This window comes from Haemorhous mexicanus, chromosome 1 (genome assembly GCF_027477595.1).
Source record: "Haemorhous mexicanus isolate bHaeMex1 chromosome 1, bHaeMex1.pri, whole genome shotgun sequence".
Taxonomy (NCBI): Eukaryota; Metazoa; Chordata; class Aves; order Passeriformes; family Fringillidae; genus Haemorhous; species Haemorhous mexicanus.
This window is the reverse complement of record NC_082341.1, coordinates 94328923-94353779: the sequence shown is the minus strand read 5'-3', so window position 1 is coordinate 94353779 and position 24857 is coordinate 94328923. Positions and strand designations below refer to the sequence as shown.

The following is a 24857-nucleotide window of genomic DNA, read 5'->3' as shown; positions in this document are numbered from 1 at the left end:
ACTGAACTAACTTTAAATAAAAGTGATGATATTTTTATGGCGCCATAAATACTAATATTAATCATCATTACTAATCACCTCAGAAGTCAGATTAGGAAAATAGTGGACAAGAGCCCTGTGGATTTGAATAATTTAGTTTTGTAAACTGAGAACAGAAACATCTTTGGATTCTATCTAAAGTCCTCTTTCACTTAAAAAGGATATCACATTTATAAGATATTATATTTTTTAAAAAAAATTATTACATTACATATGCTGCCTATGGTTTCTCAGCTTCTGCTCCCTTTTTGGCAAATCTCAGAAAAAATAGAGATCAAAACTATAATTTTTGACAATGGGATGTAGAGAATTAAATTGTTATGTAGATAGATAAAACAGATACCTCTTATTCTAGCAGTTTCAATATTGATCTCATGAATTGGTTTATAATACACTGTCATCTCTGTTTAAAAAACAAACAAAAATCTCTGTTCTGATGTAAAAGACTTGAACTTTGCTTTTTTGAATATCATTCATGGGGCAGGTGAGCATACAGGTTAAAGCATCTTCATCTTTAATCCAAGGTACAAGGTTTTATGCTAATGATGCCAGATTTTCTTCATCATTCATTCATATATTGAATTTCTTTTGGAAAGGACAGTAAGAAATTCCTGACATTGTACAGGTCTTGTTTCCAAATTTTGTCTTGCTAAAGATTATCTTAATAATCATCTTCTTGACGAAGGAGGTGTGGGACCAGCAAAACTATTCCATCAAGAAACATCCTGATATATAAACATTTGAGACACATGAAACTATGTTTGTCTTAGAACTTGTGGGTTAAAATAAATGGGATCCATTTATGTGTTTTAAAATAGAATTAATTAGGTTGGTACATGAAGTGTAGGGGGAAAAAAAAGCATGTTTTTAGGGGATTCAGAATCCCCTTAAACCAAGACATTAAAAAAAAAACCCTAAACATACTTGTATTTAGAATTCCTAAGTGTGCTATAACTGTGCTACATTCTCCTGCATCATCATTTTCCATTTAGTTTGCCTCAATACACAGAATATCTGGCCCTTATCTGTAATAAATTAATGGTACTGAGGCCTCAGCAGACCATTTCGTTTCATATTTTCTCTCTCTGAATGTTCACAGAGAAAATACAAGATACAAAGGATGAAACTCCCCCTCATCCTGCTTTCTTCCTGGAAATATGGGACTTGGAGCTGGAGCATCAATGTGGGTGTAGTTGCAGTTCCAATTATTTTGATGATGTTCTCCCACCACTAAGGCTGAGAATAAGTGCACATCCCCATTCTTGCCAATCTGTTAATGGCATGGGATTGTGTTTCCCCAGGGTGGCAATGCTTTGGTGCAGGGCAGGAGGCAGTGCTGCCTGCTGGCACCATTGCCCCTGGCAGGCAGCAGGGGCCAGCTCCCATCAGACAGATCACATTCAGATATCTGTGGAAGTGGACAGATTGCCTCCAGGGCCAGTTCTGGGGTGGAAGAACTCTAGGGTGGGTCTTGCAGTCTGAAATCCCCCTGAGCCCCAGGCTGGCTCCATGCACATCTATGGCAGGTGTGTCTGTGCTGCACTTGCTTTTGGAAGTCAATACAAGCTGAGGTGGCTTTCTGTGGAGATAGCCATGGTCCTGTGCAGCCCTTGCTCATCCCAGCTGCCTGACTGGACCCAGTTTTATTCCTAAAGAGCTACTTCAGTACACAGGCATCACCTTTTCTAGCTTTTCTGGTCCTTGATAGATTTTTTGATTCATGGAATGAGTTATACTGTGGGTATATGGGATATCTCAGTTCCTATGCAAAACCAGGCTGCATCCCCCGGTTGTTAACTCAGGATATGCAGTGCAGTTAGAAAAAAAAAAGAAAAATGAAGTGTCCTATTTCATACAAGGGAGTCCTGCTAAGAAGTCCAAGCAGAATTCAAAAGACTTCAGGCAGAGAAACATTTGTATGAGGGGGAAGAGCTAAAAACTGAATCTGTACTATTAAAATGAGAAAAAGAAGAAAAAAAACTGCATCAGATGAATGGTTTTAGTAGGCTGGTGAAAAATAAGTATGAGAATTTAACAACTTCTAGAAAGTAAGAGACAGTTAAGGCAAATGCCTCTTTTTTTATATTATCTTGTGCTTTTAGAGCTGGTTGACAGCCCAGAGAATTACTGGCAGGCCCAGAAGGAAAACTCTGCCTGTCTTAACTGTGACAAAATCTTTGAAGGAAGACACAGCCATAATGTCAGCATTTCCATAAAGGAGAGCAACACTCCAGAGTCCTGAAAATTCTTCAGAGCAGCTTCCCAGCGGGGCTTTGTGAGGAGTTCAAAGAGGCCATGTGAATTCACAGAAGGGAACTAGGTTGTCCTTTCTCCTTTCTGCAAGGTAGGGAGTTACCTGTTCTCCCACTGAGCCAATAAATTGCTTTTAGAGTTGAATAAATAACATGAGGGGAGAGAGAAGCATTCAGAGGTAGATCTCAGTTCCTGCAAGAACAAAAACCAGAAGATCCTTTTGGGCACAAGATCCAGGCATACGGACATTGGGATTTTGGGCTCTTGAATAGCTGCCAGGTGATGCAAGATCTGATGGCATAGGTGAAGCTTGAAATTAGTCTTTAAACCTCCTTAGAGCAATCACTGCCCTTTGAAGTAATCCTCCTTGCTCATGGTACAAGCAGAGGGCTCAGAAAGCATGGCCAAAGAACAGCCCTACTCAGTGCTTCAGAGGCAGGAGAGAGTCCTTTTCTGTTAGGTAACAGAAGTAAAATATGCCACTGTGGAAAATGGAGATTCTAGAATGCCAGTGCTGACAAGCTTTGAGACTTCTTGCAGATGAATCCCATGTGGAAAGCCACCTGATGTTGATATCAGTGTAACACCCAGAAATTCAGGCTTTGGAATCAGCCATGTATTTTACACAGGAGATGGAAAAGCTGTTCACTTTCAAGTTCTACAATATTTGAATCCATTCCTGCCTGACATGCACAGACAAAATGTGTGTGACCAATGGATGAACTATGTATTATTATATCTGTGATATCATGAATGACTGCCTGATACTCCATAGCCTTAAAAATTATGCTAATAACATTTTCACTAGGTAATGAAACTATTTTTTCAAGGAAAGAAAGAATTATGGGGAGAAAGCATGGAGAGAAGGGCATTTTCAGCAGGTGTAAAATTATTTTATAAAGAAGACATGAACATTTAAATTCCTGATGTGGACTTGTAGCGTTTGATCAAGGGATATATATGGGTTACTTGCAGTAATGTATTTACCTGTCAGCAAGGACATGAACCTCAATACAGAACAAAATCTAATATTAATGGAAAAACTCCTAACTTTGACTTTTTTTTATTAATTTTAATTTCTTTTAGGAAACATTTTAGCATGTTGTGTTAAAATGTACCTCATTGATTTTACTTTTTCTTTTTTTTCCTCTTTTTTTCTTTTACCTATGCCATTATGCATTCAAGTACATTGTAGCATCTACAGGCTCTTTTCTGAATCAGATTAAAGCATATCATGTTTGATGAACCCATAAATAAAGACTTCTATTTTCACTTCTGTTTCAATCAATGTATATCCACCAAACAGAGAAAGAAAACAGAACACATTTTCCCTTCAGTTGTTCTGGGTTACCTGAAAGTTAGAGATGAAAAAAATGTGTTTGAAATCTCTTTTTGTAAACCTGAATAAATTAAAACAATTTATTGTGCAATTTTTCGGAACAAGACGCTTCAAGGAAAGGGGAAGTAAGAAACTTAAATTATGTTAGTGCACATGAATTTTCGTCTTTAAATAGAGATAGACTTTTGACAAGCTGTTGAAGCAAGATTATACCCTCTTGTAATACTTGTGCAGGAAGTATTTAAAGTTTGGTAACAGCTGAGTGAAAATATTTTTCAAAGATTGAGATGGAAGTCAAAGTAGCCAACAGCTCTTTGTCAGCAATATAGTTGCTGGGAACATAACTGTGTGAAGTCTTTCAATTGTGCATTTTATCCCCCATGTTCTAGGAAAAATAAAAAATTATAGAAGGCTTTTATTGGTCAGAGTTCTTTTAAGCTTTTGCAAATTCAGGGCTTAAATATACAATACAAATAAATACAGTTTGGCATGCTAAACATATATTTTCCTGGACTTTTGCATATTGAAAAGGAAGATTTCTTTTTTTTTTCTGAGGTAACTGGAAAAGCCAACCTGAAAATTGCTGTATCTGGTAGCAGTGCCTGTGGAAGCAACAGGTCACAAATGTATATGTAGTAAAATGAGATCTATTTGAAGCGTTTGCTATGTCTATCATCTACAGAGTAGCAGGATTTCTATTTCTCAGCAAAAATTTTAATATCTAAGGCATATTCTTTTCAGGTGCTTTCTTATCTACTGTTAATTTGTACCTCTGAGTGGTGGAAAATGGCCTTTATCAATGGTTAGGACAGGAAGACACATTCTTTTCTCTTAAATTTGATGTACCTATCTGCTTTTTTTTTCTTACATTCTGTATTTGAATACACTCTTATTTAAACAGTCTTGCTTACAAACACTTTTTATTTCTTTTTAAGCCTACTTAACTGACTTTACTGACTACTTCAGTGAATGATGCCACTTCTCCAGAGTGGGTTGTAAAAAAAAAATTAACATTAAAACAAAAAAGAAAATAAAGGGAAAATTTATCTTCTGAAGCAGTTAATCTACAGCAGACAATTTCCTATATTACATGGAAATTCTGAAAATGCAACATCACTTCAGTAGTTTCTGGAGTCCAAGGAGCCCATGTCTAGCAGTCCAGGAAAACAACCTTTAAAGAGCATGGTAAAAACCAAAATCACTATGACAATTCTGAATTTGCAGAAGTGCAGATATATCTACTGAAAAAGCCTTTTAAAGGTAATTTTTATATGTGTGAAAGAAAACCGATCAAAAATTTAAGATCTAACCTGCTTTGGTTTGGGTTTTTTTTTTTCCCCTCATATCTATTCTTTCCATAGCTGGTAACAAATTTTTACCTGTTTCATTCTGTGTCCCCTGCCAGTTTTAAACTTGCCCCTGCCCTATGTTTTCATCTCCTCCCAACTGCTTCCTCTCCCTTTTGCTGAGACCTAATTTTCTGCTTGAAAACAAGCCAGGTGAAAAGAGTTCAGATGCCTGCTTATTTAAAATACTGAGGCACATGGGGCATCATCATTTCATGCAGCTGGCATTGATCATGAACAGTGGGGTGTCATGGAGCTGCTCCCAGGTAACATCCTCACAGTTCCACACCCAGAATGGTCATTTGTCCTTCCTGCAGATCACACGAGACTCACCCTTCCTCCCCCTGCAGCAGAATCAAAAATGGATGAGGAGAACACTTGAAACCTTGCTACTTGTTCAAAGAAACCAAAACATGGAGCCATTATTTTTGCAGAGGATAGCTTGCAAATGTAGAAGAGTAAATCCCAGAGGAAACCAGATGGCGAATGAAAGTGCTCTGAATTTTAGAAATACCCTATTTTATTTAACAGCTTTAACAATTTAAGGTGTATTTACGTTCTCAGGTTTTAGCAGAAAGTTTCTCTTCTATGAGCATTGTCATTCCTATTGCAGTAATGAGCTCCAGTGTTGAAGACAAGGTGCAGATGCTCACCTAGGAAAAGGCTGGGAAGGACACAGTGACAAGCTCTGCTGGTTGTTTTAGTTAGGGCAGCACAGCAGCTGGAAGAAGGGTCAAAACATCTGAGTAGTTTTGGGGATCTGGAAGCTGTGGAGGTCTCTGTGCTGGGAACAAAAGTGGTGCTATGTCCTCTGCTGACAGTACATTGCTTTTCCCTGTGGCCTCATCATCAGCCCAGGTGGTGTAGTGGCCAAGAGGACCAGTGACTGGAGGACACTGCATAGGCTGGCTCTTCACTGCACCTTTTCCTTCTGCCCTTGGATGTTTCCTATACTTGGCTTCTGCTTGGATTCTGTTTAACAAGTTTGCTTGGCTATTAGAAATTACTTGCTAAATCTAAATGCTTGGTAATATTGGTATGTCTGTCATCTATGTGGGATGCCCTGCTGTGACAACCAGTTTTACAAAACTATGAGACAGTGGTCATGTTTTCCACTACCTGATATTTTTCTATTCAACACAATACAACCCTTTGTATTAGAGATCAGTTTGAGGAATCTTTATAAGAAATGTCATATCAAAGTGGGTTGTTTGATAAAAAATGGTGAAACATTTCCTCAAGATCAAAGAAGATGATGCAGTTATTATTTTAATATACCTACAAAATTATAATTCCATGTTGATTTTTAATTTAGTCTACAGCTCCCAAACACCATCTAAACTGAAGAGAAGCTCAGATCCCTTGCTTTTCTGTAGTCATTGACTCTAGTTAAGGGACTGTTTAGGAGCTGATGAGCTATATTGAAGTTAATAGACCTGAAAAGGAGTTTGCAGTAATTTTATTGATAACACAGAAAAAATTAATCCTAGTTTTAAAACAGCTTCCCCCAATTTAGTAAATTGTTGGAATTGTTAAAATAACAATAGCACTGGATTTCAGAAGACAGTGATTTGAATCACCAAGCACAGGGACAGGCATCTTGCCGTACAGGTGCCTGCAAGTGCAGTAATTCTAAAGGTGAGGGAGGAGGACAAACAGCAATAGTTCAGAAGATGTGAAGCCCTACACCTGAAAGTCCCTTTTAAGGGCTCAACTACTAGCCACAGAATGACTCAAATGTTAAAAAGATCAAAGTTTCAGATTGTCAAAATTCAGTGTAGTGATTTGGAGTAAAACTAAGCTGCAAGCTTCAAAAGTCAGCACAGGCCAATTCAAAATTCTTGGCACTTTACAGGCAGCCAAGAGCAAAGAGAAGAGAGGGTGAGTGTAGCAGGTAGTTCTGTGCTGATGGGAGCCCTTCTGACAGGGAGTTGCAGGATTGGAGCTTCTGATTGAAGGGCCAGGTGGTGTGGATATAAGAACTTAAGGACTAAAGAGAAAAGAAGAAATTCCTGTGTGGAGAGTGTGCTTGGAGAGAGGAAGGAGACAAAGGGCTTTGAGCCACATTTTAAAACAAGATTTTATTACTTTGGTAGGTGTGTGTAGCAAAGCTTCTTAAAACAAAGAAATGGCATCCCTATTAAGTCAAAATGGAGTTTTATGAATGGCCGGGGCTTAAATTTCTGTGGCAGGAGTTATAATTACATGCTGAATACTAGTGTAATAATTGCTGATTGGAAGTTGGGTTAGTTCTCAACTGATGGAAGAAAGAGCACAAATTTTGTCCTTTGAATTTAGAGAAATCTGAGAGGTTTGTGTAGGTGTCTAACAGCATAATGGTGTTTTTGCTAATAAAATTTTTTGCTAATTTTAGTGGCATTACAGCAAATGCTGCAGTATCCATATAGGAGTAAGAATAATACAAAGAACATTACCTGCTAATGTTAACTGATTTGCACTTGCTCTCATGAGTATTTTGGATAGGCACAATATCTGGAATCATCTGCCAACAAGAAGCACCCTAAGAAGCAAAATTCACAAACAGGATATAGAGTCTTTAGCTAGTTAATTTTTTTCCTTTTTGTTTCTTCCTTGTATAGACAGTACCTTTCTTTCCCCTTTCATCTTTGTGAGCTGACCACTTCTATTACTTTCTTATTTCTGCTGAGGCTGGTAAGCTGGTTTGATGCATTCAGCAGTCAAAAGTGCAGTTCTCTGTGCATTTGTGTTGGCTGACTAAGCAAAATGAAAGAGGCTGACTGTGAAAGTGAAAAGGTGATTTACGCCGGTGTCATAGTGTTGTGCAGTAATAAAACTCAGGGATTGTTGGACACACATTATATTGTACAATTATATAATTATAAACAATATAATTGGAGGCAGTTGAGCTTGAATGCAGCAGGCTGTTATTTAGCAATCATCTCTTTCAAGGCTCATTAAACACAGATTTATATAGAAAACCAAAGCTTTGCTCTATAAAGGCTAACTATGTGGTGGCATTTATTCCCCAAAATGTAATGCATGGATCTAAAGCTGTCAACGTCTATAATGGATTTACTCAGTGATTGTGAATGAGTTTTTTTAGCAGATATGACAATCCCAAGCCCTTTGCCTTTATCTGAGGCATTTTTTTTCTGAGTTTATTTGTATGTCTGGTTTGGAAGGCTAAACAGCCTACACACACACACACACACACACACATCTGTCATCTTAGATTTTGAAATCTGACAAGCAGGGACAATACAGATGGTAAAGTGTTTAGAAAGGTCACAAAGATCTCTTGAAGTCATCCATATTTTGGTCTTACTTTAGCCCTTTAATATTTTGTAGTTCTGAAGTGATGAATGAGTTTATGGGGATGAAAATTAAGAACAAAAAAAATTTTATTGCTCCTGTCCCAAGGAATTTAGTTTCATTACGTGATACAAGTTTTATTTAAAAATGTAAACTTATAAGAATTTTATGAATAAAGAAGAAAAGCCACAGAACTAAGAACATCCTACCGTGAGGAGATCTACAACACATGTGTGGGTCCAGTGTGACTCAACCTTTTATTAGCTGGCAGAAGTTTGTAACATAAAGTTGTATTTAAATATTTATATATATATAAACTGAAAATTAGGTGTTTAAATATTTTTATCAGGTATTTTTAATATCTAGAAGTCTATCTGATTTTTAAACTGAGTTGTTAAAGAGCTGTATAAAAAACTAAGACGTGTACTTGAAAGGAGAGCCTGCAGACCACCTCTCTGGGTGCAGCCCTGTGAGAGCACAGCTTGGCACTACCAAGTATCTGGCCCCCATGTGCTCAAGAGAGTTTTGCCTTTGTTATAATTTCATACATGAATTTTTAAAGTCTTCATTTTAATGGTGTCTCTGACACGCAGTGGGTTTCATTTCTGTTCCTTCTCTCAGTGATCCATGGGGGCCTGACAGATGCAAGGCTCCTGTGAGTTTTGTCATGCCTCTGACTGCACAAATGCTCTGCCATGGTACAGGTGCTGCATCACTGTTCCCAGAATGCAGTACCTGGCCTCAGAAGCTTGTGGCTGTCAGCCTTTTAGTAATTACTGCATTTTGCATCACTGGCTTTCACTTTGCTGGGTCAGAAACATGTCTGCTCAATAATTGTAGTTTACTTCACCTACGATACTGGAAAATGTTAATTATTCAAGTATCAGTCATTGTAGATAGATGTTTTGAATGCATGCAAAGCATTTTGCAGTTGATACCTTTATCAAATATATCTTAATTTTAGCTTTTAGTAACTGTGATATAGAATTGTGCTTCAGAGTTGTTTTTCCTTCCCCCTCTTCTGACATGTTTGCTCATTTTTCTAAATGTGTTAACTTGCAATGTTTCTCAGGATCACATTAGTGAATTAACAAGGTCCAACTTCTTGTAGCACCATTTTTAAAGTTTAGAGATAAAGCTTTTCAAAATGCCAGCCATAAAATTCAATGTTTCTTGGTAAGACTAATTTTTTTTGCTTTTCATAAAAAAAAAGGTGTGTATTTTCTAAGGAGCATAGAGCAGTCTTCACTGCCATTGTCAAATGGTGTCACAACATTATGGTTTGATAGAAAGGTTTTTGCTTTTTTCCCCTCTCCTTTATGCAAATCTACTCAATCTAACTAGGTAGTCTAGGTAGTTGGCTTGGTTTGTGGGTTGCGTTATGTCTTCGTATTCCATGTTTTCGTCAGAAGTCCATAGATAATGAAACTTAGCTGAAGACAGTCTTGGAAAAGCTTGTCCTGCTCATGTTAATTCTGTATTTTCTGAGTGCACAAGCAGTGTATAACTCAGGTTCCCAAACTTTCAATTTCTCAGTTACATTAAACTGTTTTAAAAGAAAATTCTGAGTTATGTTAATTAGCACTGCCTTTTTTGTTTCTATTTAAAGTCCTCTCAAAAATAAATTGCCAGTGGTCTCCTGGTGCTCTGGATGAAAGAGGCAATCCTTATCTAGTGCTTTACAGAATTTCATGGCTAGAAAACAGTGCAATGTGAAAATTTATCTCGGTTAATCACTACAGTATAGTGTGCAGGCTTCTATGATTTACAAAATACTGAATTTAGAAGCCAAATCAAGAGCTCATCTTTCTACATGTGTTTTGGCTTTGAGGTACTCTTTCCTGATGTACTACAGCTATGAAACAGGATTGCCATATCACAGGGTTTGATCACCCTATGGATGACAGAAAAGTGAAGCAGCATCACGGGATGTCCCTTAAAATTTGTGTTAGCAACATCTTCCCAAGGTTCCTGGTTCCTTGGAAGCCACAGACACGGCAGTCTCCACGACAGGGATCCCATATTGCCTTTGTCTTGCATGACTTTTGCTGTCTGTGAGTCCTTCTAATGAAGGTGAGCAGATTATTCTTCAGAACATGGAGTTTTGCTCTTCTTCTCCCATCATGGCTGGCTCGTTGGGAAATTCTGCACAGGGAAAGAGCAGTAGCTAAACAAGCTTTTGTCTTTAGAGGCACTGTGATATCTGAGTTCTTTCCCATACTTGAAACAGTAAATTAATATCTTGCCTCAGACATTAGGGAGTAATAACTTAGAGCTGAGGGTCTTTAAATTGTTACTTGAGGGAGAATTAAACAATACATAACAACATATATATGGTAAGTATAAAACAACCCTAAGAGAAAAACAGAATTACACTCCATGCCAAACAGTTTGCTTGCTGAGAAAATTACACTTTTTTTAAGCTTTAACTCTTTTAAGAAATTGGATATTGGTTTGTGTGACTTGCACATTTTTCCAATTGTATTTGTATCAGCTTTCATACAGTACATTTCCTACTCTGACAGGTAGTCCAAAGATAAAATATTCCCTATTGTAAACAGCCATATTGCAGACAAACAGCACAGAGCACAACTAATAGGATTCACTCACAGATCTTTTCCATCATTAGTATTGCATAACTCTGTTTCTGGAACTGAAAGGTGATGGTGTTTTCAAAGAAGGAAGCAAAGAGAAAATTGAGGCATGAACTCCATCTTGATGTAAAAAAGAAATTCTTTCACTTCTGTATATAAGGAAAATTTGAAATTGAAAGAAGAAAAACACTATGTATTAAATCTGGTGAATCTTCAAGCTAATTTTTTTTAATCTAGATGAACATATGTATCAATGATTGAATGTGTTGCTAATATATTTCCATTACACCGATTTTTATTCATAAATCTTCCTCTAAACAAAAATGCAAATAAAGAGAAAGACACTATAGATTTAAAACATAAAGAGAAATACTCTCAAAGAAATTATGGATCTTACAGCATAAAAAAATAAAAATTCCTTCAGATTTTAGCAAATATATTATAAAGGTGAGAGAAATATGCCAGTGTTTATCCTGCCACTCACCTTTAAATTATTTTCAGATCCTCATAGAAAGGAGGCTGTGAAAGCCCTTCTCGGTCATGGCTCTTCCTATGGCAGAGCCTGCTCAAGTGCCTGGACCACCCACAGGACTTGGGCATTTTCAGGGAAATGTAGAGAGAGACCCTCCTGAGCTCAGCAGGGGCCTAAAGGAGCTGGTTTCATTTCCTCTTCCTAATAGTTTCAAAGACAGAGGTTGTACTGCTTCTGAGGAACTAATGCAAATATTACTTCAAAGATATTCATGGCACAGGAAATGTAAAGCAAAGTGAAGCATAATTCACAGGGGTGGGGGTAGAGAATCAGCTTTGGTATGTTTATTTGAAAGCAATGAATACATTTAATCTGAACTGCAGAGTGCTGTAAAACTGGTTTAAACCTCATCCCTTTTAATTACTGAAATGTTCCCTAGAAAACTGTTCTAACAGCAAACAAGTGCTGCAAATCAGCACAAAGGAATGTGTAACTCTTCTCTTGCATGAAGGTGTAAGCGGGTGACAAATCAATTTGCTTGCAGGCCATAGCAGAAAGTTGATGGTCTGCATCTCTTTCCTCTTCATACCATCCAAGTATGCTGCAACAAAATTATTGCTGAGGAAATTTCCTGATGCATTATAAAGCCGACTGCTGGTTTGAACCTTGCTGCACCTAATGGTGTTAGATTTTACTTCTTGTTTGCACTTAGCTATGTGCAAACATGGCTCACCACAAAACAAACAAAAAAACCATGAAATATCCCCTGTCTCAACTCTCCCAAACTACTTTTTTTTTTTCCTCCGTCTTATATCCTAAAATACTGATGGATATCATTCTAGCCCAAGGCAAGAAAAGGGGGCCTGGAGGATGTTTTTTGCCCTTCAGTCACTGCTATAACTCCCTAACAAGTTAATGGAAGTTCTGCCACTCAATTGAGTAGAAATGGGATTAAGCCTTTGCTTACTGATCCCATTCTGATGCAGTTGAGTTTCCTGCATCCGTACCACCAACAGAAAAACAGGAAGGCCAACGTTGATAGCTATTGCTTAAAAAACACTATTAGGTGTCATAGGTTAAATGACCCTGACTTGTGTATCTTTTCTTTGCCTACTCTGAAACAAGATTTCTTGTGCTGCTTAAGTGGAGTCAGTGAAACAAAATAAGTCAGCCATGGTGTATTCATGTTTCGTTCTTCACTTGAGAACTTCCATTTCTCTTCACCAAAAGATGGAGCTTGTGTGTTGCATCATCTCAAGCTCATGTTCTATTACTGTCAAGCTAGTAGAGAGTTGAAGCTGTTTTCTTTTCAAGAATATTAGCACTATAAATATGTTCTGCATATATTTCTGAGTGTTGGACAAATCTAATTTCTGCTTGCTTTCTAGCAAATGCAAGCTGATAGGGAGTCTTGCTTGATAGCTCAAAAAATTTCAGCCAAGTTGTTCAAGATCTTAGGCTGAATATACAAGGACTAAATACTTGACAGCTATGATTTTAGATAGCTGATTTTATAAAAATACAATGATATAATGGTACTGTTGGCAGAAAAGACCCCCCTCATCTCCATTACAGTCCTCATTGTCTCTTTCCATTTCCCTTTTCACCCCCTTCCTTTGTTCTTTCTCTGAGCAAGACAATATGTAGAATGGAGCAAAAATGAAAAGTGGAAATAAAGGAAGAAAAACATGTTTTCTTTTCTGGTCTTTGAAGATTTATTCAAAGGGCATCATAAGAATTTGTGCATACCAATTCTAATTTTTCAGTAACCTCTAGGGGATTCTGTACATCTTTCTGAGATACTTCTTAGAGCCCAATGCTGGACCCCAGTGAGCACTGTATAAATATTAAAATTAGATAAATCACTGATTGTGAAATCAGTGATTTATCCGTTCACATTCGAATTGTAACAGAAAGTAAAAAGAAAGTTTTGGGATCCTAAGTTGTCTTTGGTGCTAAACTGCTTTTCATCCTTCCCCACAGAAATCCATGGTTTGTTAGCCTGTTCTAAAGAGGGCAAGACTTTATCACGAGTGAAAATGTTTTGCTTCATATTCAACAGGTCAAGTTTTCTCTGGATTGAGGTGGAACTGTGGCTCATGGACATCTGATGTGATAAGTAAGTTGAATTTGATGTATCCTGTTACATTATTACCACATGACAAATATTTATCTTGATTTATGCTAGTCTAAGTGCAATTTATTATCTTTCTTATTTTGCGTTTTCACCTGTAGCAGTGAAATGAAAATTTGCCTTTCTTTCCATTTCTCCCAAACAACACTCCAAAAACAATGTTTAAATTGTTAGAAATTACCATTTTATTTAAAAACAATATACATCAGGAGATGTTTAACAAAAAAAAAAAAAAAAAACTTCCACAGACCGTATTTCTTGAAAGAAGATGTTAAGATTTTCTATTGTGAAAAAGGATATTTGGGCTTATGAGAAGACAGTTCAGAAAATCTGGTGTAATTGATCTGCAGCCCATGTGCTCATACATTAATAGATAATTGTTTGGGTGAGTGAAGTAATGGTCAACAGCACCACATTACTTAATGGCACTGTTTTCTCTTTGGCTATTTAATCACTGTGCAGTGTTTAAAAAAGGAGTCCAAGCATGTCACTAAAGTGAGATTAAAGTGGGGGTAGTATCTTATGTTGTGCTGTTTGCTGTATTTTATTATTCCCGGTAATTGTTTAATACTTGGGGCATGCATCTACAGATCTGTTTGGTCTTATGAAACAGTGGTGGGACCAAGCAGGAATTTTGCTTACCCTGAAGTATGTGGAGCTGCTCCTGTTCTAGAGAAATAGTGAAGAAAATGTAAAAGGATTTGAGTTAAGGTTCATAACGTTCATAAGGCTCTAGAAACACTTTGTCATGGGAACATCCACCATGGAAGCGATTCCTGGAAGAGTTTTGGCAATCAGAAGCAGTTAGGCAAATGGTGTCCTGCTCTGCTTGTGTCAATCAAATAGATGCATTGTAGAAAAGTGTATTTAATTGTGGAGAGTTGAGCTGAAAAAATTGAGACTGCAACTTAAAGTTGCAATAAAAATTTCTAGGTATAAAAAAAAAAAAGGAAATTATAAATAGCTATTAATTTGCCATCTCTGAAAACCAGTTTAGGAGACTGCTTAATGATGTAATTTTTCAAGTTGCAAGGTTACATTTTCTGAAGTAATCTAGACAAGGTATATATTATATATCTAGACAAGATAGATATATATATATACACACACACATATATACATATATACACATACATATATATATATTTTTTTTTCCCTGTTAGGATTTTCAGTCCTATTTACAGTACATATTGTTGTTTACATTAACTTTTTTATGGTTAGGATTTAGCAATTAAGGTAAGTAAAAAATGTCCATTTTCACTCAAATTGATACAGACCATCAAAGGCAAACTGGTAGCACCAGACTAACACTGGGATGATGAAGTGACAGTAAATTAAATTACAGGGAAGGTAAAATATATGATAATATTTTTAGCACCAGAACAGTTTGCCACCCAGACCTATATGTCATGCATGAATTTAGTAGCTTCTAAAATGTCAGTACATTGTGATTTACTGCTCAGAAAATTTTCCTTTCCTATATAAAATGAAGTTTACTTTGTGTGCATGCAATACCTTGCAATTTTTTATACAGGCAGGCACTTAATGGGGTCTGAGCATGAATGCCTCAAATGAGAGTTGCACTCATACTGCAGGAGTGCTTGAGAGAAATCAGTGTTACACACATGTGTATGTAAATGTGATTGAGAACACTGGATCAAGTGGATATATTTTTTCATTGCTATGTTGCCTCTCATCATGGATCGGATAAATCCATTCTTGCTTGTGGGAAGCAGGAGAAGGAAAAATGGCACTGCAGAAATAAGTGGATCTTTCCCTCCTTGCAGAAAGAGAAGTATTCATATCAGAGAACTGCATGAGCTCACCTTTCCAGGAGAGGTTTTCTTCCTGGTGTTTGTGTGTATGAGTATCTGTTATGTAGCAGAAAAGATCAATGCATTCCGTAGATAAGATCTTTCCTTTAAAGAGGAAAAATCTAAGATCTAAGACTGTGACAGGAACAAGTGTCCAATGTTCTGGAAGGTCTGATCCTGAGGAAATGGAATATAGATTGTACCACAGGTTTAAACCAGAAACAGAGTGACAGAATAACAGTCTGTAAAATGCATACAATGTTGTCAAGCCATGAGCACGTTGAAAGTTTTTTCATAGTAACATAATTAATGTCCTAAAATCCACCAGGAAAACAGATGGCAGCCAGTGGATTTCATGTGCATACAGTTCATTATGTGGGTAGAAGGATAGTGAGACTTTTTTTCTTGCAGGAGGAACAGCACTTTGCTGAAAAAGAGAGGCAGGCACACAGGCAGCTGTTTCAGGAAATTACATTCCAGCAAGTTGGAAATATGGAACAGGGAGGGAAATGAAGAGCCCAAAAGTGAAAGTTCAGTGGCAGCGGTTATAGCGGAGGAGATACAGTGAGAAGCTGAAAAAATGCAGTTAAAACCACCCTTCATTATCCCTGGTTCAGTACCTTGGGTTTCTCTGGTTGCTAGTGCTTAGTTACTTGTTGTGATGGCAACTCCCCACCTTGATTCATTAGGCTTTAATTATCAGTTGCATGGCTTGAACACAGCAAAAGTACAAAGGAGATGAAATTGGAGTCATAATGGCCAGGTTCAGACAGGTTCTCTAAGGATGGCAGAAGAGAATAGAATTTGCTGAAGGTATTTAGGAAAAGTTGCTTCTCTGCTAAGGAATAATGCCAGTAACTGGTGTGTAGAGAAAATGAAGGAGCACCATCCACATGTAGTTCAAAAGTACAGGAGAAGTAAACTGTGCATAGAACACGGACTATATGTTAAAGAGCACAAGAAAACTCACCTTTAAAATTCAGTCATTATATTGCTTTGTTTTTAAATTAATTATTATATTTATTACAGTGATACCATTATATATGGTTCCCCCCAGAGATGAATTTGGACTTGAAAAAAATCGAAAATAAACTTTCAGTGGAGATAGGGCTGAAAATGAAGCTATTTCTGTTCTGACAGCATTGTTTCTAATAGAGGGTACTGCAGTGTGCAGAGGCTCAGAAAGATGTCAGTGAAAATAACAACCTGACATTATATGTGCAGTAAATACTGAAGACTGGAGGCTGGTTTATTACTTTTTTTTTTTTTTTTTAAATATGTGGGTTGTTTGTTTCAGGTTTAGTTCATGCTAATGTGCTTGATAGCTCATTATCTTTCTCCTTTGGTTTCATGGCAGTCTACCAGTTTATGTTAATGGCTGTTTCTTTATCCAGTCTCATAAGGTCATCATCCGGAAATGGTAACTTAGGGCAGATGATTACATAAGTTACTATCTCTTTTCATTTCATATGGGCACACTGAAGATCTGAAGATCACTTACTTTCAAAAAATTGTACTAATAATATTGTGCAGTCTTTTGAGACTAAAATACAAAATTCAAAGTCTATTAGATTGGCTATCTAATCAGAGTTCATGACAACAATATAATTTTTTTTGGTTTAAAAAAAAGAAAACAAACAGAAAAGCAGACTAAACAAACAAAAAAATCATGACCAGTGAGAATTTGGCCAGTTAAAGAAAAGCAAAAGTGCTTCTTCATCTCAGAAAACCTCCAGAGCTAGAATTGGCACCAGTATCCTCCCTGCTGCAAATATTGAGGTACATAGGTCTTAAAAAGCTGTATTGCAGTAAACACTGGGCTACCTGCTTTAAAAAAATGTGTGGGTGAATAGGAAGTGCAAATGATTGCTGAATTACTCAGGTGGATTTGAGTAACTGTGTCAGCAAATGTATGTTTATATGGGGGACGTTGGCTGGCTCCTGGATATAAGTGAGGAATCCTTGCCCCATGAATGAGCCACACAGTGTTGGCTGAGTTGCAATGGCAGGAAACTCACTGTCAGACCTTGGCTAAGGTCAGGAGCCATGGTGTCAGCTCTCAGTTCATTTATTGAGCAGAATTGAAAAACAGTAAGACTTCACCAGTAGCTGGATTGCTCTTGTGCTGTAGCATTGGAAAAGAGGAAGAGTGGAGAGCAGAGAGAAAGAGAAAAAGATATAAAGTGATTCCTGCATGATTGGGTTTGTGCATGAAACTCTTGTGCGTCTTCTCAGCAGTATCTCATCCTGTGGAGTAGCACACTAAGCTAGATGATCATCAGCCAGGAGGGATTCCTTGCTATTCTTCCTACTTAAGGCCATCAAACATGGATTTTGGAGCAAGGCCAGGGTTAGATTTTGATAAACAAGTGGAGCTGTCAGTATTTTCTGCAATGAGGGCATCTATGAGATGAGAGCCTCATTTTGGCTCTCAGCTTGTTGGCTAGGAGGACATATTTGACCATGACTTTTCTCTGATAAACTCTTACACGTGTCCCTGCACTCAGATCTACACTTGTTGCAATATTTGTACTGTACTGAATTAGCAAGAGATCCTCTATGAAACTTTGGTGTCTCCTCTAGCAGTAATTTGAAAGGGAAGAAATAGCATCAGATCTTGTAGATTATTTCATTTCCATCTAAATTCATCGCAGTGCTAGAGAAATCTTCCTGAATAGTGGAGAAAGTGAATTTCATCTTTTCCCTGCTGCCTTGGTACTGTGGTTATTCTGAGGATCCTGTGAGTTCAGCTGGTTGCTCATGCCATGGCTCAGCAAACCAGGAAGCTCCCATTCTTGAGACCTTAATGAGACTTAAACATGTGCTGAAATGCCTTTTGCTGAAAAATCACATAACCACAAGCAAAGTTGTAATGTGGCCTTAACTGCTATCATAAAACTTAACTTCGTATTAAATATTCTGGTTTAGAAAACTGAGTACATTTTAAAAGCTCTAGTATTCATTTACACATATATGTACCATGTATATATCATGAGGAAATGTCATTTTACAAGCTGCTACCACCACTTGATCATTAACTGTCTTTCTTGTGCTCTTTCATTAGTTCATGATAGGAAAAAATGTCACGTGCTGTGACATTTTGGTGTAATTTGAGAAATCAGAATATGCCAATAGATATATGACTTGTTTTCTGTAACTGCATTGAAATTTTCTTTCTGCAGCTGGGGAAGAAGAGAGCAACTGTGGGAGCATATGTGTTTGAAAATGTGTAATTTCACAGTGTGGCAGAATTGGCATGTGACAGGAGGGTCTTTCCCAGAGTGGTTGTTTTTGTGAATAAGGCTTTCCTTGTCCTGCTTCTTCTCTTGAATGCCTCCTCGCTTTTGCAAACCTCAGAGTAAGGGATGGGGGAACTGGAAGCTCAGGTCCTTCTGAGCTTGTGGCATTTATATTGTGAGACAGTTGAGATCGAGTTCATTTTGCTAAGCTGTTCACCCATAATGGATCTGTCACATAAACTTGACAACATATTTGTATCCATTTTGGACAGCATTTGCTGCTCAGCTCTCTCCCTGTGAAAGTTTCCAGCAGACCACTCAGATTTACTGTTAGTAACCCTTCCTCTCCCCCTCAGAATACAGCTATCCTTTCCATAGGTTGGGATCACCTGCTCATCCTTCCCATAGGCTTAATAGGCAGTCATCTGTTCCAGCCATGCTTTAGCTTTAAATTGGTAGAGAATTTTGCATTTGAGAGCACCTCTTAATTTGATCCCAATTTTCTCTTGTTCAGCTGGCATAAAGATGGACCAGCCAAATAATGGAAAAAATGGTATTTTATGTCAGAAAATCTATTGGGTTTTTTCCTCGGGAATTCAATATTTGTTTGAGTTTCTGTTTATTGGTAATTTTCAAAGAGTTGCTGGTTTGTTTCTGATGTAAATATGTGGCAGGGCTGGTGGAAAGGAAAATAATGGTATCTCATAAACTGAAAATCTGACTTTCCTGCCAACTGTGTCTGGGAAACCAAGTTATCTTTCAGAGACTGGAGTTGCTAACAAATGGAGAAATAAATGAATGCTTTTTTGTATCCAACAACTAATGCTGAAATTATGCAAGTGTATTTGACTCCAAGTTCTGCTTCAAAATTGGGTGGCTTATTCTATTGAAGAGTTGGTTGAATCTGAAATATAATGGCAGTCATTGTGGCACAAGAGGATATTTTACCCTCTCCCTTTCTCTTCCCCCAACAAGAGAATTTTTTTGAGTTTAAATCACTGAATAAACCGGCAGGAAGACATCCATTTCTAAATATAGTAAGCTGAGCTATAGGCAGTACCAAGGCCTGGAGAGACAAGTGAAAATGAAACCACTGACTATTCTCTACTAATTCACCCCCTGGGTCTCTACTTTCCTGATTTCTTTTTCTTCCTTTCTCTCCTTCTTCTCTGCTTTTCCCCTTCAGTGCTGCTTTTCCCTAATAGTGATATAATGCCATCTTTCCTTCAGGATGCATCCTATATAGTACAGCTTATATATGTATTAGTAGCTCTGTTCAAATCCATATCCTTTCAGTTCTCTTCAGAGACTTTTTCCAAGCTTGAGTTAAAACAGGCAGTGGTTTTCCCAGAGAGGGACAGCTCTCACAGCATTGCCCTGGTTCCAGGTCAGTGAATGGAGTTTAGGTTTAATAGCATGTCCTGGTATTTTCCTTCTTTGACCTACACAGCCCTATCTCTAATAAGACAGCATCTAAAGTGCTCTTTCTGTGTTTCCTGAGGCAGATAGAAATAATAATACTGGTCAAAGGGTAATGCTTGAAGGCACATTTCTTTTAAAAACAGACACAGGTTCAATGAATTCTGCCACCAAAGTGTGGCAGTTGCAAGTTAACTATCAAGAGAGAGTGAAGCTCACTTCATTCTCAACAAGGTCCATTTAGCGAAGCTGATCTTTTTCACTGGTGTAACTTACTGCAATAAATAAATAAATAAATAAATTCTGTACTTGGTGCTTCTTTATGGCATGTCTTTTTTTTTCAGCACTCTCTCCTAAAGCCTTTCTATGGCTTTCTGATACTTGCTGTTGGTCTTCCATTACCTCCCCTTGAAAATGCATGTTGGAGACAGCCAGAGCACTTGGCAAATCCACTGTTCTTCAGAGACCTTTCCAGCACTTCTAGTGTGCATGTTAATTGTAAAAGCTGAAATGAAATACCTGGGGCTGCACTGACCTCATAATCTGTTTTTTAAATAGCGTCTCCATTCCATAAATCCTCTTAGAGATAAATTAAAAATGCCTGTAGAAGAGATATAGTTTGAATGTAATAATTAAGCAGGTGCTAAGAAGCAGCCTATTATTCATATATGTGTGTTTTTTATGATAAAAAAGATTCTAAAAAGTTATTACTTTTTGAAGAGAGAATTGATCGATCACCTTCTCCAGCTGCCCAAGCACAGAATTGAGTAATTGGAGAAAAATCTTCTGAAAAGGACCAAGCATCATCAGAGCAGAAGTTTCCTTCTAATCAAAGCAGTTTTAGGAGTAGCTTCTTCCTTGATAGGCAGTACCACTTACATTTTTTGTCTGAATGCTGAATGAACCCTGAAGGGGCAAATACCTTCTTTGAGTGAAAGGTGTAGGTGAAAACAGCATTGCTTCTATACCAGTGCCATTTAAAATCCATTTTTAGTTAGGCCTGGAGGATAAGAGGTGTTTAACCACAAGCCTGTGGTTAAGCAGTGGTGTATCAGAGGCTCTTGTTCACAGATCATTCAAACTGAAGATTATCAGTTGAGTCCAACCCTGCAAATGAACAAGCATGCAAAAATTCTGATACCATTTTTAGAATGGAAAGTAGAGGCAAAACTAGGACATTTATGTAGTGTGGCAGTAAATTCAGATATGTAGTAAGCAACTTCTGTAGTAAGTTTACTATTTTCTACATAGGGAAAGTAGCCAACTGGGATTTTTATTTTGTTTGGGTTTCTATTTTTTTCACTTTCTAAACTGCTTCTCATGAAATTATGATCACTTGCAATTTGGGAGCAGCAATACCACACAGGGAATAAAAAGCCTCAGCTGCTTTTTCAAAATGAAATAGCTGTGTCTAAAAGGACTCTGCCTAGACAGCTTCCAGAGGGCTGCAGAGCATGCTGGCTCCATGTGTGCTGTGCTGGAGAGAGAAGAGCCTGGAGCCTGGGTAACCTGGGCTTTCCTGAAAAGTCGGTGGCTGGAGACATTTCAAATGCCTAATTGTCTTCAGAATAAAACCTTCATGTGTGGGATTGATAAACATTACTTTAAAGCCGTGTGTGAAATCATGACAGCATCACTGGAGAAGGGCCTGTCTGACGGCTGTGATTGCGCTATCGCCCGTCAGCCACGTGTCCCAGCTGCCGGATCAGAAGCAATTTGGGGCAGATAAAACATGTGCCATTGTGTTTTGTACTCTGGCTGGTACAATGAGGCCCCACTGCTACCTGGCTCTGCTGGGCACTGTCAGTCTGGGAGCATTACAACAGCTTGGAAATTTGTAAAATGCACAGACAAGATGTTCAGATAAAAAGGCTACTGGAGCAGTGTGAAATTGAAAAAGCTTTTGAGAGATTTCTCGGTTCAACATTTGCTACTCTTCTGTGATGTTTCATCCTCCCAAAAATGTACTTTCTCATAAAAATAAAAAAGTATGCATTTCTTGTTTTCTGTAGAGAGTAAACATGAATGCAGAGTCACAGTCAGGCCTCATTCAAGGTGGATATTTTTCCCCTTTCCAATTTTCACATTCTTGAAGACATCATCTTAATTCAGTATTATGCAATGTGTTAAAATCAACAAAAAAGAAACACCCTTGAGCATTTTTTGATTTATAAAATATATCCTTTCAGATTTTTTTTTTTCAGAATCTAGTTATGGCATTCTCCATTTTATGAGTGGAGTCTCAAACACTCTAGAAACCTTTTTTTGGTTTTCTTTTGTATGAAAATAAGAGGTGGAAATTCCAAGGTAGAAAATTGTTTAAATTACTCCAATGTTTATTTTAAATCTTGAATATTTAACATTGTCATGAGTATGTTAATTAGCGTCTTCATTTTGGAAATGTTGCCTTCACTTATAAAATAAGAACTCACAATTTTTTTTATTGTTCAGATTAGCTTTTGCAAAAAAATATATAAATAATTAAAGCACGAGAACAGTATAACTATTTCCTTGTTATCTGTCAGGAGTTTACATTTTATCAGTCTCTTGAACTTGCAATGTAGTCATTTTCTCCACTGATATCATAGTGCAGATCTGTGCATCAGCAATTTAAAAAAGTGTCAGTATTTTCCATGTAAAATGTCTACATGTTGGTGACTGTCTTTCCCATAGGTACCCCTCCAGTTGCCTGAGCATTTGAATAAGAGCTAAGTCCTCTAACTCCCCCCATAGTGTCACCCATTGACTTGGGTGGGACCACAGTAGCAGTCTTGAAAAACTTTTTTTCAGTGATTGGCAATGCAGCAGTGTAAGGATTTGAAGGAGGCTGAGAGCACAGATAAATTTGATTTGCAGGAGAAAAAAGTTTGTCTTTTGATAAAATGGAGTGGTTGACAGCAGTTATTTGATTTCTTTAGTTACGTCCCTAACATCTTTGGGTGAGGATGATGCTGGAACCATAAGTCAAGCCTAATTGCTTGTAGCACTCACCTAAGATTAATACAATGGGGGAAGAAGAACATAACCCTTCCCTTCCCTTCCCTTCCCTTCCCTTCCCTTCCCTTCCCTTCCCTTCCCTTCCCTTCCCTTCCCTTCCCTTCCCTTCCCTTCCCTTCCCTTCCCTTCCCTTCCCTTCCCTTCCCTTCCCTTCCCTTCCCTTCCCTTCCCTTCCCTTCCCTTCCCTTCCCTTCCCTTCCCTTCCCTTCCCTTCCCTTCCCTTCCCTTCCCTTCCCTTCCCTTCCCTTCCCTTCCCTTCCCTTCCCTTCCCTTCCCTTCCCTTCCCTTCCCTTCCCTTCCCTTCCCTTCCCTTCCCTTCCCTTCCCTTCCCTTCCCTTCCCTTCCCTTCCCTCCCCCATCAGTATGAACATCTCTGTCTTTTGTTCTGACTTGGGCACCTGCAGGGGAGCACCTGCAAAAACCCCATATTTGGGAATGATCAGTGTAGGGGAAGCAACAGTTCCCTGTCTGAAGAAGGGTTGTATTGTACCTTAATTGTCGTTAAATGTATGCTTGCCCTTACCAGGAGCATTTCTCTTAGCTGGAGTTGTCTCCCAAAGGTACTGCAAAAGCTGAAGATACTTCAGTGTGTGGCATGTTTTTCTGAAATATCTGTAGAGCTGTTCTAAGGAGAAAAAAAAAAAAAAAAAGAATATTTAAGTATATCAATTATTTCAATGCATGTAAAGCATTTTTAAAGCTTGCCTTTCACAGTCAGTGTTGATTTGTATACTCCAAAATTGTTAGCAGAACTGAATGTGAGCATTTTTGTTTGAAGTGATGGAGAGGTTGAATACTCTCCTTTCTTTGCCTTCCAAAAGACTACACTGCTTTTAATTAGCTGTAGTCTTTTTGCTAAGTAGAATGAAATTTCCCAGCTGTGTAGGAGATGTGGCCCAGCAGAAGGTGTTGGAAGCTAGGAGCACTGAGACTGTTTCCAACAAAAGCATTCACGAGCCAATCTCATGTTGTGAGTAAAATAGCAGTGAAGTGCTTAGCTCTGTTTGCAGATCTGGACTGCAACCACATCTTTCTCTGGCCAAAATGTGCTGTTTCTGGCTTTTAAACTTAACTGTAATAAAACATTATTATTGAGAATTTTCATATTTCCCAGTGCAATTACACACTCTGATCTGAGCAGCAGTGCCATTCCTGTATTTACTAGGAATACCAGCTAGTGTTTTAGCTTGATCCTTCCCTGGTGCTTGCTTGGCGGGTTAATTTGGATCTTTCTCTAGAATTATGTGGAAGACCAAATGGCAGAATCAGTGAGGTCCCTTCTGCAAGCTGATGGTCTTTTACTGTGTGCATCGATTAAGTTTTCTGCTCTGTTGCATGGCCATGCCAGAGCTGCACTCAGACTGAGACCACACGTTCTCCACATGCTCACAGCTGATTTTACTGTGTGTTGTAACTCACACATAAGTGGACTGCATGTTTACCTTCTCAGTTGCTTTTTGCCATCCAGGACTTCATTTGGAAACATAAGTTGGAGAAATGTGTGGAGAATGATATAGCTTCTAAATTTAATTTCTGAATTATGATTAGATTTAGTCTCCTTTTGTTGGTTGAGCGTAGTTGGTTCACCTCCTCAAAATAGTCACATGCAGTTATTTAGCCCTTCTGCACAGAAGGAAATGTCTCTTTAGTACTAAAATCAACAACCACTTTCTCTCAGATGTGCAATCCCATCATAGGAGAAACAAGTTAATGCTACATTTCAGAGTAGGAAAAGAGCAGCATAGAGCCAATTCTTTAATATTCTTCTTAGCACATAAAGCACATGGATTGAATGCTCAGGGGTTTATTTAATATGTATGTATATATGATCCTACAGTAAAAGAAAGGTACACTATTCTGCTGATTTAATAGCTCCATGAGCATTAGAAATGTTATTTTAATTTACCTTCTCCATAT

At 37.9% G+C, this 24857-nt stretch overlaps 1 protein-coding gene across 12 annotated transcripts in view; it reads left to right on the top strand.

The window, feature by feature from the left end:
* Positions 1-24857, top strand: part of LOC132332309 (poly(rC)-binding protein 3-like) — a 497066-nt gene that overhangs the window by 184515 nt on the left and 287694 nt on the right. For all 12 annotated transcript variants that reach the window (XM_059856598.1, XM_059856608.1, XM_059856569.1 and 9 more), the window contains exon 3: positions 13400-13456. The gene's annotated coding sequence lies outside the window, so the exon portion shown is untranslated. The remainder of the gene's footprint in view (positions 1-13399; positions 13457-24857) is intronic.